Below are 16,100 nucleotides of genomic sequence, written 5' to 3' on the forward strand. Positions count from 1 at the left end.
GTGCCTAAGACTGCTTTTATAACCAAGTCTGGCACTTATGCATTTTTGCGTATGCCGTTTGGCCTTTCAGGCGCCCCGGCAACATTTCAGCGATGCATGGACATTGTGTTAAGACCTGTTCTTGGAAAGTCCACATTTATCTATTTAGACGATATCATTATTACTAGTGATAATCTAGACCAACATGTACAGGATTTAAGACAGGTGTTTTCTTTATTAAATGAGGCCGGTCTAAAAGTTAATGTCGAAAAGTGCAAATTTGCAGCCCCTGAATTAAAATATTTAGGTTACAAAATATCTCAAAAAGGAATCGAGACAGATGAATCAAAAATAATCGCTGTACAAAAGTATCAGACTCCAAACACGGCAAAGAAGCTCTCTTCTTTTCTAGGACTTTGTTCATATTATAGGTCCTTTATAAAAGATTTTGCGGCTATCGCTGAGCCATTGTTAAAATTAAAAAGGAAAAAGGCAAGATTCTCGTGGACGGCAGAAGCCAATAGTGCTTTCAAAAAATTAAAACAAGCATTAACGCAAGCCCCTGTGTTGAAATTTCCTGAAAAGGATGAAAATTTAGAAATTTCAGCGGATGCTTCGGATTATGCGGTAGGAGCGGTACTTTCGCAAAATCAGCAGCCAGTGGCATTTTTTAGCCGAACTTTAAATCAAACACAAAGAAACTATTCCGCGACCGAGAGAGAGGCACTTGCAGTTCTGTTAGCAGTGCAAAAGTTCCGAGTCTATTTTGGAAAGGCGCCGATAACAGTATATTCTGATCATGCGGCGGTAACTAGATTGTACTCTGGAAAAAATTTATCCCCAAGGTTACTAAGATGGGCACTCAAGCTGCAAGAATATAATCTGGTAATCAAGCATACCCCCAGAAAGGAAAATATCGTAGCAGATGCCCTGTCACGAATTAAATTAGACGAACAGGGTAATACCGTAAAAGTTGCAATGCTGACAGCGTGTACAATAAATTCCCGAGAAACTGTAATAACCGAACTGGGTAAGGATCCTGAGTTTGGAAGTATTTATGAGTATTTGAAGGATCCTGAAAATTTTAGCCACCAAGATATTGTGGCGATAAGAAATAGGGCGGCCCATTACGAACTAATAGATGGTCTATTATTTTATACAAAAACTACGAATTCCAACAACGAATTTCGACCTGTTATCCCAGCTAGTCTTAGATTAAATATCCTGCAAGAACTCCATGACAGCCCTTTAGCTTCTCATGCTGGTATTCGAAAAACTACTCAACGCGTACGCGAGGCAGTCTACTTTCCTGAACTGCAAAAGTTAACAAGGGCGTATGTCCAGTCCTGCCCAACATGTCAAGCCGTTAATTATATTAATTTCCGCCCGGCCGGGTTTCTAAATAGTATTAAATCCGAATTTCCAAATGAAATAATCGGCATCGATTTATTGGGCCCTTTCCCAAAAAGTCAGTTAAACAAAAGTCGCTATCTCCTTGTTATAGTTGATCATTTTAGTAAATGGACCGAAATTGTTCCCTTAAAACGAGCCTCCGCGAAATTAGTTACCGATTCTATTTTAAATAAATATATTTTAAAATACGGGGCGCCCCTAAAAGTTATATCGGATAATGGTCCTCAATTTGTAAGTAATATATTTGAAGACATGTGCCAAAAACTGGGCATACGTCATTTAAAAATGGTCCCGTATCGGCCGCAATCAAATATAGCGGAACGGGTCAACAGAAATATAGTGAAAATTATCCGTAGTTATGTTAAAAATTTTCATAAAAGCTGGGATAACTATGTCAATGAATTTGCTTTCGCCCTTAGGACCGCAAAACATGATACAACGGGCAAAACTCCTGCTGAGTTATTTATAGGCAGAAAGGTTATAACACCGTTAGATAAACTATTTTATGTGCAACAAAGAGCCCCAGAATTTAAAATGGGTGATATAGAAAAACTAATAAAAGAAGCAAAAAAGAATACGGAAGTAGCACAAAGAAAACAAAAATTGTATTATGACTTGAAACGACGGGGAGTAACTTATAAAGTAGGGGATGAAGTACTAAAAATTAAGCAATTACTTTCTTCAGCACCAGAAGATAAAACTGCCAAATTTTTTCCACGCTTTGAAGGACCATATGTTATAGAAAAAATAACTCACGCTGTTGTAGTGTTAAAGGCAAGAAATGGTGAAACCTGTTCCGCAAACATTGACCAGATAAAACCATTCTATGACCGTAATAAAATGCAAATCTTTTCAGATCTTTTGCAGGATCCGGTACGGCAGACACCGCAGGTACAAGTTCCAGAGGTGGGAAAACGACAAGTACAAGGGCAAGCCAATGAGAGACAGAAGCAAGTGAAAAGAAAATTGCCCCGCGGAAAAATTGAAGGTACAAAGAAAAAGAAGCCGTTCCACCGTCCAAAAAACAGAGTTCACGAACACCCCCAGAATGAAGAAGGGAGAAGGACGACGTATGTGGAAAAGACCGGGAGAAAGGACGGCAACTATAACCCGGCTGTGAAACGGAAGATTGACTCATCCGACAGAACTCTCCGCAGCAAAAGTCGCCGAACTGCGGAAGGGCCATCAGCGGCGGAGGAAAAAGTACAAGAAAAATTTGAACGGCCAACAACGAGGTCCAAGCAGGATCACGACAGAAGTTTCCCGGTTCCACCAAGACCAGCTGCCTTCAAACGGCCAAGACCACAAGCAGAGGACAGAAGGAAGATGTTCAAGGGTGGCCGTAGTGGTGAAAAACGGAAGCTTCCAGAGGAAAGCACTGAAGGGCGAGCCCGTACAAGAAGGAGGATCAACCAAGCTACGGTCTGCAGCACCTTTAAAGATTGGGCCCAGAAAAGGATGTCTGAATATTACAAAGATAAGTAAAATTTTATGTTACTTTACAAACTTAAGTTAATCTTTCATTCTTACTGCAAGTGGCAGATTTCAAGAAGTTTTACCTCATGCGAGGTCTACCTTTATCGCCAAAAGGGCGAGAAATGAGTTGTGACCGATTTTCTTATTATGTTTTTCAATTACTCGCGCGTAAAACTAAAGTTGATGTATAATAGCGTTGTATAAAGACTTAAATATTGTAAAAAGTTATTGTATAAATTTTATTTAAAACATTCTAACAAGAAAGAAGTTTTAGTCTGAAAGACTTTTTGAAATGTAGTATTATTTCAACGTAGAAAGAATTGGCACTTGCTTTGAAAAGAATAGAAGTTAACAATGTACTACTAATGTATGTTTTCAAATGTGTAAAATTAACGGCATCTTGATATGTTCTTGTATACATGTGAACTGTTATTTTGAATGTTTAGAAATACCGTGATATGGTAAAAGTGAAAGTAATGTTAAAAATTTGTTATTCGTGTGACTGTAAAGATTAAATCATGGTGAATATGTGTTAAAGGTTGAATGATGTAGTTAGGCTCTCTGACGCTACACTTTAGAGTTAGCCACTTTCAGAATAGTACCTCAGGGTCTAGAGTTGAAATTAGGGTGTGTTAAGAGGTCTCGTATGTTGAATTTTAACACGTTAGTGTTTTGATTGTAGGAGGAAGTGTTGAACACATAGACAGAAACACATTCGTGTTTGGTGTTTTTACAACACATGTCAGAGAGCACGGGGAGAGATAATTAAAATAGTCATGAATGAAATAAGAATGTTAAGAAAAGTATATCCTATATGTTATTTTCAATGTCATTCTGTAACATTTCATTAAACTAGTTTTCCTTCCAGATCTCTGGAAGGAACCAGAATTGAATAAAGCTCCTGTTTTGATGCAGTACAGATGAAAAAGAAAAAAGATTGTTGTATATTCCGGGAGCTGCTATTGTAACAAATTTCTTTCTTTTAAAATTTTCTAGTTTCTAGCTAAGTTATGATTGTTAAAGGTTGGCCTCGCGTTAGTTTCTAGAGCTAAAAGTTTTCAACAAGGTCGTTTTAGACCTCAGTTTCAAACTAATTAACTCTGGCGGGAAGTATGTAAGGATCTTAAGTTTTACTAACGTTTATTTTATTTTAAATCTTTACTATCACTTCTTATTTTCTACTTCCGGCCAGAATTATAAGCGTGAAGGAGTTTATGCAAAGTTGTCTGGCGAACGCCAAGTATTTAAGTGTGGCCTTTTTGCCAAGCAGAAGAGAGGAAGCCGTGAGTTCGAAGCAGGCCGCTTACCTTAGAAGTTACGCAGTTGCTACTTTGCCTTCCAGGCCAGAGGTTTTAATCCTCTTGATAAATTAAACGTATTGTAGTGTTCACAGTCTCTGTGCTACATACGCTTCCTGTTATTATAAGGCCAATCTTATTCTAAAGTTAAATTAGAGTTTAGTTTTATTTTCATATCTTTTAAGTTAGACCCCGAGTGGAGGGTCATTGTATTCCGAAGTACGGAAGTCATTGTATATAAAGAAAAAAAAATAAAGGGTTTTGTATACCCTTCGTCTGTATCCTGTCTACTTACTACAATTAGTGAACATAGCTTTAGTAAGCTCTCTGTTCTAGTCAGGTCATTGTATGTTTCCGAAGAAGGTTAGAAGAAACATTGAACCTGATAATACTACCATATTAAAATAGATTTCATCTTTAAGTTTTTGATTAGAAACCATTCGGCACAAATTGCGTTGCCAAGCATGATGCACATGCCATTTACATAACAAATGTGTAATACCAGTGTAAGGATCTTAAGTTTTACTAACGTTTATTTTATTTTAAATCTTTACTATCACTTCATATTTTCTACTTCCGGCCAGAATTATAAGCGTGAAGGTTTTTATGCAAAGTTTGTCTGGCGAACGCCAAGTATTTAAGTGTGGCCTTTTTGCCAAGCGAGAGAGAGGAAGCAGTGAGTCAACGCAGGCCGCTTACCTTAGAAGTTACGCAGTTGCTGTTTGCCTTCCAGGCCAGAGGTTTTAATCCTCTTGATAAATTAAACGTATTGTAGTGTTCACAGTCTCTGTGCTACATACGCTTCCTGTTATTATAAGGCCAATCTTCCACGTGTATTATTCTAAAGTTAAATTAGAGTTTAGTTTTATTTTTATACTTTTACGTTAGACCCCGAGTGGCGGGTCATTGTATTCCGAAGTACGAAAGTTATTGTATATAGAGAAAAATAAAGGGTTTTGTATACCCTTCGTCTGTATCCTGTCTACTTACCACAATTAGTGAACATAGCTTTAGTAAGCTCTCTGTTCCGAGTCAGGTCCTTGTATGTTCCCGAAGAAGGTTAGAAGGAACATTGACCCTGATAGTGGCGCCCAACGAAGAAGAATAACCATGGCCGAGTTTCAAGAAGAACCTGTGCTGCCTGCAGAAACGGCTCAGAATCCAGAAATGCCAGCTGCCGCCCTGGAAGGATTCGGTTACATCGTCCAGACCATGCGCGCTTCGATGAAACCAGAAGCAACGTTTAATGGAAACTCACCGGTAACCAGTTTTTTGGAAAAATGGATGAATACTTCATGCTCTACCCCATGCACGAGTTTCAAAAGGTTACCTTAGCTACCGGCGCTTTGAGGGGCCAAGCGCTTAACTGGTTCAAATGTATCGGCAGAAGTCTCTTGGGTCAAGCAGGAAGTCCCACCTATACTTACGAAAATTTCAAGACTGCCCTACTAAAAGCCTTCCCTGTTGTAAGGGATCGTGCGAAATTAGAAACGGAACTTTTCAGTATATATCAACAAAGAATCGAAAACCTCTCGAGCTTTATTTTAAGAAAAATTCACGTTTTCAAGCTCTTGTATGGAAACCGTCCAGATCCTGAAATAATTCAAGTGATTTTGCCGAGGTTACTGCCCCAAGTGCAAGACTTTATTGAATTAAGAAATCCGACTACACTGGAAAAGTTATTTGAGCTAGCAATCCAGTTTGAAAGTAGAAGAACGGCGGACGTCGAAAGAAGACGCCAATATCAACAGCGAAGCCAATTTGGTACGCCAAGACTACAGCAAACTCAAGCATACGGCTACGGAGAAAAGCGAATCAGTGGGCAAGGAAACCCGAGCATTCAAAAACAGCCGGCGAACGTCGACAGTTCAATAGCAACCCAGGAAAAAAGTCTCAAGGCCAGTGGGAAAAGAAGGAAAGCACGGAAAGGAAAAATAATTTAAACTAAAACGGATTTCTGCTGACGAGAGGGTGCGGAAATCCGAAGGCCACGAAAACCCCTCTTCCTACAAGTTAAATACAGTAATGGTGAAAAATTTGACTCTTCTGAAGATTGAAGTCTTGGTGAATAATATCCCAGCCACCGCACTCCTGGATACCGGCGCGCAGTGTTCCTGTGTGGCAGAAGTCTTTTTTAGAAAGTATTTTCGCAAATACCGCATATATAATGCGGATAATACAACAGTGTTAGCGGCGCAAGGAGAACAATGTAAGTGCGTAGGTAAAGTACCTTTGTATATCCGTATCAAGGACGAACAAATAAAGGTGATGTTTTTTATAGTAAAGAATCTGCAAGCACATTTAATCTCAGGGATAGATTTTCTTTCAGACGCACAAGCTACACTGGATTTTAATGAAGCGTCCCTTAAGCTGACAATGAAACCAGTGCGTGTAGAAAAGGCTGAACCGCCAAGGTTAAATCTTGACCACCTGCCTAATGACGAGCAAGATAGAATCCGACAAGTGGTAAGTGAATTTGCTTCGTTATTTAGTGATATTCCAGGATTTACTCAGGTTACTAACCATAGTATTGACACCGGAGATGCATTGCCAGTTCGTCAAAAACCATACCGGTATGATAAGAATAAGGAAAAAATTATAGAATGGCATATTACCGATATGCTACGTAAAAAGATCATAACGCCCATCTCAAGTAGTTATGCTAGCCCGGTGGTTTTATGTAAGAAAAATAATGATTATCCTTTGGAGCATCCAAAAAGGTGGAGATTCGCTATTGATTACCGTAAATTAAATTCCATAACGAAATATCCGGTATATCCGTTACCGATTATAGAAGAAATTTTAAGGAACATAAAATCAACCAAATTTATGACAACTTTAGACTTAACGAATGGTTATTTTCAAATAGGGATCAGGCCTGAGGACGTGCCTAAGACTGCTTTTATAACCAAGTCTGGCACTTATGCATTTTTGCGTATGCCGTTTGGCCTTTCAGGCGCCCCGGCAACATTTCAGCGATGCATGGACATTGTGTTAAGACCTGTTCTTGGAAAGTCCACATTTATCTATTTAGACGATATCATTATTACTAGTGATAATCTAGACCAACATGTACAGGATTTAAGACAGGTGTTTTCTTTATTAAATGAGGCCGGTCTAAAAGTTAATGTCGAAAAGTGCAAATTTGCAGCCCCTGAATTAAAATATTTAGGTTACAAAATATCTCAAAAAGGAATCGAGACAGATGAATCAAAAATAATCGCTGTACAAAAGTATCAGACTCCAAACACGGCAAAGAAGCTCTCTTCTTTTCTAGGACTTTGTTCATATTATAGGTCCTTTATAAAAGATTTTGCGGCTATCGCTGAGCCATTGTTAAAATTAAAAAGGAAAAAGGCAAGATTCTCGTGGACGGCAGAAGCCAATGGTGCTTTCGAAAAATTAAAACAAGCATTAACGCAAGCCCCTGTGTTGAAATTTCCTGAAAAGGATGAAAATTTAGAAATTTCAGCGGATGCTTCGGATTATGCGGTAGGAGCGGTACTTTCGCAAAATCAGCAGCCCGTTGCATTTTTTAGCCGAACTTTAAATCAAACACAAAGAAACTATTCCGCGACCGAGAGAGAGGCACTTGCAGTTCTGTTAGCAGTGCAAAAGTTCCGAGTCTATTTTGGAAAGGCGCCGATAACAGTATACTCTGATCATGCGGCGGTAACTAGATTGTACTCAGGGAAAAATTTATCCCCAAGGTTAATAGGATGGGCACTCAAGCTGCAAGAATATAATCTGGTAATCAAGCATACCCCTGGAAAGGAAAATATCGTAGCAGATGCCCTATCAAGGATTAAAATAGACGAACAAGGCAATACCGTAAAGATGGCTATGCTTACAGCGTGTACAATAAATTCCCGAGAAACTGTAATAACCGAACTGGGTAAGGATCCTGAGTTTGGAAGTATTTATGAGTATTTGAAGGATCCTGAAAATTTTAGCCACCAAGATATTGTGGCGATAAGAAATAGGGCGGCCCATTACGAACTAATAGATGGTCTATTATTCTATACAAAAACTACGAATTCCAACAACGAATTTCGACCAGTTATCCCAGCTAGTCTTAGATTAAATATCCTGCAGGAGCTCCATGACAGCCCTTTAGCTTCTCATGCTGGTATTCGAAAAACTATCCAACGCGTACGCGAGGCAGTCTACTTTCCTGAACTGCAAAAGTTAACAAGGGCGTATGTCCAGTCCTGCCCAACATGTCAAGCCGTTAATTATATTAATTTCCGCCCGGCCGGGTTTCTAAATAGTATTAAATCCGAATTTCCAAATGAAATAATTGGCATCGATTTATTGGGCCCTTTCCCAAAAAGTCAGTTAAATAAAAGTCGCTATCTCCTTGTTATGGTTGATCATTTTAGTAAATGGACCGAAATTGTTCCCTTAAAACGAGCCTCCGCGAAATTAGTTACTGATTCTATTTTAAATAAATATATTTTAAAATACGGGGCGCCCCTAAAAGTTATATCGGATAATGGTCCTCAATTTGTAAGTAATATATTTGAAGACATGTGCCAAAAGCTGGGCATACGTCATTTAAAAATGGTCCCGTATCGGCCGCAATCAAATATAGCGGAATGGGTCAATAGAAATATAGTGAAAATTATCCGTAGTTATGTTAAAAATTTTCATAAAAGCTGGGATAACTATGTCAATGAATTTGCTTTCGCCCTTAGGACCGCAAAACATGATACAACGGGCAAAACTCCTGCTGAGTTATTTCTAGGCAGAAAGATTATAACACCGTTAGATAAATTATTTTATGTGCAACAAAGAGCCCCAGAATTTAAAATGGGTGATATAGAAAAACTAATAAAAGAAGCAAAAAAGAATACGGAAGTAGCACAAAGAAAACAGAAGCTATATTATGATTTGAAACGACGGGGAGTAACTTATAAAGTAGGGGATGAAGTTTTAAAAATTAAGCATTCACTTTCTTCAGCACCAGAAGATAAAACTGCCAAATTTTTTCCACGATTTGAAGGACCATATGTTATAGAAAAAATAACTCACGCTGTTGTAGTGTTAAAAGCCAGCAATGGTGAAACCTGTTCCGCAAACATTGATCAAATCAAGCCCTACTTCGATCGTAATAAAATGCAAATCTTTTCAGATCTTTTGCAGGATCCGGCACGGTAGACACCGCAGGTACAAGTTCCAGAGGTGGAAAAACGACAAGTACAAGGGCAAGCCAATGAGAGACAGAAGCAAGTGAAAAGAAAATTGCCCCGCGGAAAAATTGAAGGTAACAAGAAAAAGAAGCCGTTCCACCGTCCAGAAAACAGAGTTCACGAACACCCCCAGAATGAAGAAGGGAGAAGGACGACGTATGTGAAGAGCACCAGGAGAAATGACGGCAACTATAACCCGGCTTTAAAACGGAAGATCTACTCATCCGACAGAACTCTCCGCAGCAAAAGTCGCTGAACTGCAGAAGGGCCATCAGCGGCGGAGGAAAAAGTACAAGGAAAATTTGAACGGCCAACAACGAGGTCCAAGCAGGATCACGACAGAAGTTTCCCGGTTCCGCCAAGACCAGCTGCCTTCAAACGGCCAAGACTACAAGCAGAGGAGAAAAGGAAGGTGTTCAAGGGTGGCCGAACTGGTGAAAAACGGAAGCTTCCAGAGGAAAGCACTGAAGGGCGAGCCCGTACAAGAAGGAGGATAAATCAAGCTACTATCTGCAGTACCTTTAAAGACTGGGCCCAGAAAAGGATGTCCGAATATTACAAAGATAAGTAAAATTTTATGTTACTTTGCAAACTTAAGTTAATCTTTCATTCTTACTGCAAGTGGCAGATTTCAAGAAGTTTTACCTCATGCGAGGTCTACCTTTATCGCCAAAAGGGCGAGAAATGAGTTGTGACCGATTTTCGTATTATGTTTTTCAATTACTCGTGCGTAAACCTAAAGTTGATGTATAATAGCGTTGTGTAAAAACTTAAATATTGTAAAAAGTTATTGTATAAATTTTATTTAAAACATTCTAGCAAGAGAGAAGTTTTAGTCTGAAAGACTTTTTTTGAAATGTAGTATTTCAATGTAGAAAGAATTGGCACTTGCTTTGAAAAGAATAGAAGTTAACAATGTACTACTAATGTATGTTTTCAAATCTGTAAAATTAACGGCATGTTGATATGTTCTGTTATTTTAAATGTTAAGAAATACCGTGATATGGTAAAAGTGAAAGTAATGTTAAAAATTTGTTATTCGTGTGACTGTAAAGACTAAATCATGGCGAATATGTGTTAAAGGTTGAATGATGTAGTTAGGCTCTCTGACGCTACACTTTAGAGTTAGCCACTTTTAGAATAGTACCTCAGGGTTTAGAGTTGAAATTAGGGTGTGTTAAGAAGTCTCGTTATGTTGAATTTTAACACGTTAGTGTTTTGATTGTAGGACGAAGTGTGGCACACGTAGACAGAAACACATTCGTGTTTGGTGTTCTTTTACAACACATGTCAGAGAGCACGGGGAGAGATAATTAAAATAGTCATGAATGAAATAAGAATATTAAGAGCACTATAATTGTATATGTTACTTGCCATGTCATTGTGTAACATTTCATTAAACTAGTTTTCCTTCCAGATCTCTGGAAGGAACCAGAATTAAATAAAAGCTCCTGTTTAGATGCAGTACAGATGAAAAAAAGATTGTTGTATATCCTGGGAGCTGCTATTGTAACAAATTTCTTTCTTTTAAATTTCTAGTTTCTAGCGAAGTTATGTTTGTAAAGATTGGCCTCGCGTTAGATTCTAGAGCTAAAAGTTTTCAACAAGGTCGTTTTAGACCTCAGTTTCAAACTAATTAACTCTGGCTGGAAGTATGTAAGGATCTTAACTTTTACTAACGTTTATTTTATTTTAAATCTTTACTATCACTTCTTATTTTCTACTTCCGGCCAGAATTATAAGCGTGAAGGTTTTTATGCAAAGTTTGTCTGGCGAACGCCAAGTATTTAAGTGTGGCCTTTTTGCCAAGCGAGAGAGAGGAAGCAGTGAGTCAACGCAAGCCGCTTACCTTAGAAGTTACGCAGTTGCTTGTTTGCCTTCCAGGCCAGAAGTTTTAATCCTCTTGATAAATTAAACGTATTGTAGTGTTCACAGTCTCTGTGCTACATACGCTTCCTGTTATTATAAGGCCAATCTTCCACGTGTATTATTCTAAAGTTAAATTAGAGTTTAGTTTTATTTTTATACTTTTACGTTAGACCCCGAGTGGCGGGTCATTGTATTCCGAAGTACGAAAGTTATTGTATATAGAGAAAAATAAAGGGTTTTGTATACCCTTCGTCTGTATCCTGTCTACTTACCACAATTAGTGAACATAGCTTTAGTAAGCTCTCTGTTCCGAGTCAGGTCCTTGTATGTTCCCGAAGAAGGTTAGAAGGAACATTGACCCTGATACCAGGACCAAATACTTTATCAAATGCAGGATGGGTAGTCTTATCATCATCTGTCATAAGACAATTGACATAAAGTTCCGGTATTACACATTTGATACTAAGGAATAAATTATACATTGTATCCTGGTCTAACTGATTTGTAATGAAATGCGCTACAGGATAAACACTACCAAACTCATGAGGAACGATTAACTTTAATAAATAAAAATCATATTGATTTGTTTTGCGAGTAGAATCAATACATACAATCCTGGAGCAACCTTTAATCATCATATCTTTCTGCTGTTTAGTCTGCAATCCTAATGCAAAAGACTCATTTGTAGAAGAAAGTTTATCAAGCCCTTTTGGACCGTACAATGTTGGCTTTCCTTGTGGTTTATAAATAAGTACTGGATCATATGATTCTTGCCTGAGTTTTTCAACTATTGTGGCAACTGAAAGTGAATCATCACCAGGAAAGGAACATACTAACCGCTTTTGTAAGTGTTTATCACTCTTCGTGTTACAAAGACATCTTTATCATATATGCCTTCCCTATTATCCCGCAGTCCACTTCCATCTCTGATAAATTTTTGAATTTGATCCGTGGATACACCTAACTGTGCATAAGCTTTAATTTTATTACGGCAACTCTGACTAAGTTGGTGGAACCTGCTATTTTCAAAAGACAATTCATGATTATGATTCGAATAAAATATAGCTGTGACAAGGTGCGATTCTTCACAAACTAAAATTTTTGACGGACACTTAAAGTTGGAAGGTAAAGTATCTTTTAGATTTTTTCTACTAGAAACAGAAACTTTCTTTTTATGCATTACATTAAATTGACAACAGTAATAATGAAAAGTTTTATCATTCCTACATCTACATCCAGCAGACTTTTTATAAAAACTGAATGTCTGCTTACTATGCGATTCTAACCAGAATTGAAATTCTCCTATTGATGAAAATGTAAGTTCTTGCACAGCCATCTCATAATCATGATATTCAGCCAAATGTTTATTACATTCATTATCAGAACAAAATGTTTCCTTACAATCAGGAATAACACATGGCTTAGAATTATTAGATGTAGGATTTTTAATACTACATATCTTTTTATGATGAAAGAGGTTACTGTGGCTTTTACAATCTCTCTCACACCAGTCACAAATATATGCCTTTGGAATACATTCAGCTGATGGTGCTTTGCAACATTTTTTATGATTGGAAAATGATTGTCTAGTGGAGTACGACTTCATGCAAACTTCACACACTCTGGGATATTTCATTTCTACAATACCTTTACAGTTACGTTTATGATTAGATAAGGACTGTTTAGAAGAAAAAGGTTTCTTACATTTAGGGCAAATCTTAGATTTTCCATTAGGAGCACAATTTTCTTTGGTTGATCTTTACAATATGGTAACTGGTAGTTTGGTGACATTTTGGAGGCGATAAAGGTTACTACCTGGGACTTTGGTAATAATGTGAGCAGTACTCAGTTCCGATTACGCATTATTTTGCATGAGAGAAATGAGAGATCATGGGATATGTCATGTGATATTAATGGACGAATTACGGTTCTTTAATCGGAAAAGGGGGGAAATCGGGAAAAAATGTGGAAATTTTGTATTTAGCTTTATTCTGTGTTGTGTGAAACAGTGTTGTTTAATTTTTGGATCCCATGGCCCTAACTAAAGTGAATTCGAAATGGGTATTTAGGCATTGTGATAAAGAGAAGTTTGCTTTTTATTTAGCGGAGGAAGTATGGAGGAAAAATTCGCAGAAAAAAATCTTTCAATAATTTTATTGAATGAATTAGAAAAGTGTATCCGCCACGTAATCAAGATTCTGAAGAAGATTAGGTAAGTTAGTATTTTTAATTATTTAAGGATATTATTTTTATGCATTGTTCTAAATGTAAGGTGGAAAGGAATTTGGTATTATTGGGAAAATTTTTATTAGCAATGATTTAGTTTAAAGTAATTAGGATTGTAAGGTAATTTTTATTAATTTAATGTATGTGCTCATTTATACTTTAAGTAGTGTTTTTGAATTTAATTATATTTTAATGAAATGATAGTTATTTTGTGAATTTTATGTTTGTAGGAATTTGGTATACGTTTTAGTTGAAATAAACGTGCATGGAAATAATTTAAATATTTGATATTAAGTATTTGTAATGCTTGCGGTATGAATTCGTTGGTGACGTGTATAATGTAATAGATGATTTAGAGGTAAAAGTTTTTGGATACTTTATTTATATTTATTTTATATGTGGAAATGTTCATATTTGTAAAGGGTATATACTTTTTCGCGATCAGGTAATTTCATATATGTTCTTTTTACCGGGTTTAAAGATTGAGAAAATTGTCATGTATTTTCGTGAAATTTTTCTAATTTATGAGAAAAAAGCAGTGTACATGGATATAGTGAAGAGTGTGCGCAATGCCATTTTTGTGGAATTCTGGGATTTTTTTTAAGTAAAAATAAGTCGACATGTACATGGTTTAGTGATATTTTAATTAAATGATAGTTATTTTGTGAATTTTATGTTTGTAGGAATTTGGTATACGTTTTAGTTGAAGTAAACGTGCATGGAAATAATTTAAATATTTGACACTAAGAATTTGTAATGCTTGCGGTATGAATTCGTTGGTGATGTTTATTATATAATAGATGATTTAGAGGCAAAAGTTTATGGATATTTTATTTATTTTATATGTGGAAATGTTCATATTTGGAAAGGGTATATACTTTTTCGCGATCAGGTAATTTCATATATGTTTTTTTTACCGGGTTTAAAGATTCAGAAAATTGTCATGTCTTTTCGTGAAATTTTTCTAATTTATGAGAAAAAAGCAGTGTACAGGGATATAGTGAAGAGTGTGCGCAATGCCATTTTTGTGTAATTCTGGGATTTTTTTTAAGTAAAAATAAGTCGACCTGACATGGTTTATGTGTATGTTTTATTTTGAAAAACGCGTAAGGAGTATGGTATTGTGCACTTTTTCTCAATTTTGCAGTGAATATTTGTCATGATTAAGCAGTTTTGTTAGATAAAATTTCTAGCATAAGTGTAATTCGGCTAGTAGATTGTTGGAAGAAGTGTTCAGTAGATAAAAAGAAAAGAAACATGTCTTTACTTCGTGAAGACAAAATGGCGGCGTGAAAAAAAAAATAGAGAGTTGCTGTAGGAGAGTTGGTAGCCAAATTTTCGCCAAAAATCGCCAAGTTACCATAATGTAAAGATCAACCTTTTCTTTATCATAATTACTCACGAGTTCAATTTTATTGTTATTTTCAGATTTATTTGGACTCTTAGCACCCCCAAACGTAAAGTTTGAACATTCATTATCATCTTCAAAAAGTAAAATCGATGAAATGGTTGAAAAACAGCCGACAGATCGAAGATCAACAACTGTAAGATCTGATGAGATGAAAGAAGCCGAGTCTGAAACAGGAGAACTAAAATAGGTGAGAACCTGAAAAGCAGAAGATTCAGAATTGAGCACACAAGCAACAGAAAATTGAGGAACAGATGCAATGGCATCAACATTATTTGGACCAATGTTAACAGCACTTTCAAGAAATGGAAAATCTGATAAAGCAGATGAAATGGAATTAATTGCAAGCTCAGAAGCAACTGTAACAGGATACAAAGAACCAGAAATCTGTGAAACAGATACTCTTGGATCAGCAGAAAAATGAGAAACAGATGGAGTACTGGAATTCTGAGAAACTGGCAGTGATGTCAAGAATACTCGAAACAGTGTCGACTATAGGCTCAAGAATTGGAAAATCCGATAACAAGAAACCACTGGGATGATTATCCAAAGACGTGTTGGTAGAACCACATTTTAAAACATCTGAATAAAGAGGTTTAGAAAGAAAATCTGGAGAATCCAACAATACTGAAATACTGGGATGGTTATCCAAATCAGTCAAAACACCTGGTAATGCTAAAGCATTAGGGCGACTATCCAATGTAGTACAGACATGCGAAAGTTTCAAAACACTTGAAGGAGCACACAAAACTGAAACACTAGAATCTGATAAGCCTAAAGTATCAGGATGACTATCCAAAGTGCTGCAAACAGAAGAAACCCGTTTCAAAACACTTGAATAAAGAGGTTTAGAGTGAGTGCTTGAAGTATCCGAAATGACAGAAGCACGAGGATAATTATCCAAAATCGTGATAGGTACAGAAGGATGTTTTCCTGAAACAATGGATAAAGCTGGACACTCAATAGCAGATACAGAGGAAAAACATGTAGCACTTACCTTTGGAAGGGATTTCACATTCAAAACGCTCTTTATGTCCTTCACAAAAATTCTCCCAAGCTGTGCAAGCGGTTCAGATGCAATCCGTCTCTTGACAGACAAGTACTCCAACAGTACTCACCAGATCTGCAAAAAGAAAAAGCTTCTCGGCCTTTGAATGCTTCGAAGAGATTAGTGTTTATCCGAGCTAATTTTCTGTTCAGCTTCTTTAAACTGTACGGGTTGAAACCATTCTCGAATAA

Source organism: Stegodyphus dumicola, chromosome 11 (assembly GCF_044657685.1).
Source record: "Stegodyphus dumicola isolate Sdum_Otavi_A_Nest chromosome 11, ASM4465768v1".
In the NCBI taxonomy this organism is placed as follows: domain Eukaryota; kingdom Metazoa; phylum Arthropoda; class Arachnida; order Araneae; family Eresidae; genus Stegodyphus; species Stegodyphus dumicola.